The sequence below is a fragment of the Molossus molossus genome, unplaced genomic scaffold (assembly GCF_014108415.1).
Source record: "Molossus molossus isolate mMolMol1 unplaced genomic scaffold, mMolMol1.p scaffold_m16_p_2, whole genome shotgun sequence".
In the NCBI taxonomy this organism is placed as follows: Eukaryota; Metazoa; Chordata; class Mammalia; order Chiroptera; family Molossidae; genus Molossus; species Molossus molossus.
Window position 1 is genome coordinate 21,798,832 of NW_023425355.1, and position 3,936 is coordinate 21,802,767.

At 43.7% G+C, this 3,936-nt stretch overlaps 1 pseudogene; it reads right to left on the reverse strand.

Annotated features, from left to right (window-relative positions):
• Positions 1-260: 260 nt before the first annotated feature.
• Positions 261-1,608, reverse strand: LOC118636377 (annotated as a pseudogene).
• Positions 1,609-3,936: the final 2,328 nt, after the last annotated feature.

Genomic DNA, 3,936 nt, shown 5'->3' on the forward strand with positions numbered 1-3,936 from the left:
TTATAATTGAGGTGTAAATATTCCTTAATATATTCTTGTTTTCATCTTAGGTCCAGATTTTAATAGACTTTTGAAAGTCTGAATTCTTACACTGCAAACAGGTAAAAGCTAAAACTTACTGATTGGTTCCAAAATAGTCTCATGGAAAAACTAATCCGTAACAAAAACTTTGGGATGGCGTGCGAAGGCTCCGTCGGTTTTTAGCAAAGTGTGCGAAGGTTCCAAGGGGACAGGGCAGCAGGGGAGAGGGGCCCAGGCATTTACAACAGCAAGCACTTTCTCTTCCTCTTCTTTTTTATTTGATTTGATTTGATTATTATTATTTTTTTAATCCTCACCCGAGGACTTTTTTTTTTTTTTTTTTTGCATTTATCTTCAGATAGAGCCAGAGTGGGGGGAGGGAGAGAGAGAAACATTGACGTGAGAGAGACATATCAACTGGTTGCCACCCACATGACCCCAACCAGGGCCGGGGACAAACTGCAACTGAGGTACGTGCCCTTAGCGGGAACCGAACCCGGGTCTCTCTGGACCGCAGGCCGACGCTCTAACCGCTGAGCAAACCGGCCAGGGCTCTCTTCCTCTTCTTGATAAGAGGTGGGCCCAGAACGGTTCTAATAACTTCATTAAACCCTGTCTTGAGGTCTCGCTGTGCACGAGCCCAGCACGCCTCATATTTTACAGCACCGGTCTCCTTAGATATGGCTAAACCCTGCGAGTAGGTGATGGGAGTCAGCTTCTTCTCCTTCAGTTTCTCAATTGCATCTTTTTTTTTTTTCTTTATTGCTTTTAGAGAGAGAGGAAGGGAAAGGGAGGGAGAGATGGAAACATTGATGAGAGAGAACATTGATTGGCCGCCTCCTGCATGCCCCCCACTGGGGATCGGGCCCACAACCTGGGCATGTGACCTGACCCAGAATCGAACTGGTGACCTCTGAGCCACACTGTCCGGGCTCAATCATGTCTTTATCAGCCCTAAAATCAAGCTTAGTCCCCACCAGGATAATGGGAGTGTTGGGACAGTGGTGTCACGCTTTAGGATAGCAGTCTGCATGAACATTCTCAAATGACACAGGCCTCACAAGAGAAAAGTAAATTAAGAATACATCTGTCGCCCTGGCCGGTTTGGCTCAGCGGTTAGAGCGTCGGCCCACGGACCAGAGAGACCCGGGTTTGGTTCCCGCTAAGGGCACGCACCTCGGTTGCAGTTTGTCCCGGGCCCCAGTGGGGGTTGTGTGGGTGACAACCAGTCAATGTGAATCTCTCACATCGATGTTTCTCTCTCTTCCTCCCTCTCTCCCTTCCACCCTATCTAAAGATAAATGCAAAAATGTCCTCAGGTGAGGATAACAAAAAAAAAAGAATGCATCTGTCTGTGGATAGGATAGGGGACATAATCTGTCATAATCTGTCATACTCTTCTCCTCCTCCAGCAGTGTCCCCTAAGCCCAGATTTACCAGTTTTCCATCTACCATAACATTGGCAGAATAGCTGTCCAAGACAGTGCGGATACATACCCCAGGAAACGCACTGTTTGTGTAACCGGTCAGTAGGCAAGTTTTACCTCCAGCTCTGTCTCCCACCGCCACACACTTGATGGCCTGCATCTGAGCTGCTCTGTGGACCACCGTGTGCGGCTGCGGGCGGCTGGACACAGGGCCCTGGGGCCACTGTCCAAGTCACCCTGCCCTCCACCAACTGGAAGCCGAAGCCCAGCAGCAGCAACTACCCAAAGCTTGGGAAAACTGTCCCTTCTATACTCTGGATGCAAGTCCACTATTGCATGTTACACGATTTGAAAATATTCCCCTAGTGTATGGCTTTTCTTTTCATTTTTCTCAATGGTGTCTTTGGAAATGCAAAAGTTTTAATTTTGATGAAGTCTAATATATCAAAATTTCCCTTTATTACTTCTGCTTTTGATGTCCTATATTTAAATAAATGATTGTTCATTCAAATGTTCCCATACATTTCTGGTTCATTCATATGTGGTCACAAAGATACACAGAGGTTATTATGCAAATAACATCATACTCTATAGGGGAAATCAACTAAATATGGTGACTATATAGTTCAATCATTTTCTGAATCTTTAAAGGGAAGTACTTTCTAAATCGTTCTAAAGACAAAATAATAGGTTTCAACTTTAAGTTGCTATAAACTCCATAGACTGTGAAAAGCTTTCTGGTCCATTAAATGCTGGAGCATCTCAGGGCTTTAGTGCTGGCCTCCTGTGGCTTCTCACTCTATTCTCCAGGTCATCTGACACTATCTTGTCCCCCAGCTACTTACTGTTGGTGCTCTCTCTCCTACCCGCAGAAAAACTTGTGTTACCTCTATGACTGTATTTACATGAAAACAAAGCTTATGTTTACAGGTTAGTTCACAAAAGTATTCTATTGATCCTGGTACAATGCCTGACACATAAGAGGGTTCAAAATTGTTTGTTGGGTTTGATTCCTGGTCAGGGCACATGCCCAGGTTGTGGGCCCGATCCCCAGTGGGGGGCATGCAGGAGGCGGCCAGTCAATGTTCTCTCTCATCAATGTTTCTATCTCCCTCTCCCTTCCTCTCTCTAAAATCAATAAAGAAAAAAAATTATTTTTAATGTTTGTTGCATACTGAAAAAGGGCCCTACTTTCCAATCTCATTTCTTATCATATGCCACCATGTAAATGATGCCCAAGCTTCCCCATTGCTGCTCTTAAATCGAAGTTTTGTGCATACTGTTCTTCTGCCTGATACTGTTAGCCTCGCCTTCTGTCGGCTGCTCATTACATGTTGGCTGACTGCTTGTAAACACTGAATTTTCACAAGTGCTACACTCTTCCTTAAACTCAGTCTCTGACAAGCCTAGGAATGGATATTAAGGGTGGAATAGACAATCTATTAAGGAACAATATCTCCAGAGAGAAGGCACAGCTACTTTGAATATTAAATTGTCAAGGAAAAAAAAATAGCTTAGCCAGTGTGGCTCAGTGGTTGAGCGTCGACCCATGCACCAGGGGGTCGTCGGTTCAATTCACGGTCAGGGCACATGCCCAGCTTATGGGCAAGATCCCCATCGGGGGGCGTGCAGGAGGCGGCCAATCGATGTTCCCTCTTATCAATGTTTCTATCTCTCTCCCTCTCCCTCTCTCTCTAAAATAAGTAAAGAAAAAAAAATTTTAAATAAAAATAAAAAAATAAAGCCTTTATTACCAGATACTAAAAACAAAACAAACATAAAAATCTGTGTAGCTGATTAGTGCAGGCCAAGAGTCCACATTGGTGAAAAAAATGAACTGAATACTGACAGACAGAAAAACAAAAAATAATGACCTGCTAGATAAGGATTATTGCTTCTCCATATCCCTAAAACTACTGGGAACTATACTGTTCAGAATTCTAAAGCCTGACATTTGCATGAACAAGTCAACAGAAAAAGCAGAAAAAAACAACTGGATGGGCATAAGCCCTTGTTATTTGGATTGCTAACCCAGTAGCACAATGCAGACAGTACTTCTAGACAGAAGCAAATCATTGCCAAAGGACGCGGAAGAAAAGCCTCAAGTTCATTTACAACTAAATATTAATTCACCATATTATATGTCTCATCAACAGACACGGTGTTCACCTTCATCTTTCTGTTTTGGTCCAGAAGACATCCTTGGGACTTTGTACTTGTTTTCTTCATCTCTGATGCTCTAGTTCTAGATCTACCTAAATCCTCTCTTGTCTTAGTGCCTGAGTCAAGTATTTCACTGGAGCAGCATTAGCCTTCCTTTCTCCAGCTCTGTCAGACTATTCTCAGTACCACCCCAGTTGGCACTGATTGTATTCTTGAAGCCTTTCTGTATGTCCTATGCACCCAGTGGAAACCTCCACAATTCTCTCAACTCTGCAACTGTTTTTTCTGTGATTTGCTTTGATTGTATTGTGTGGGTTGCAACTGG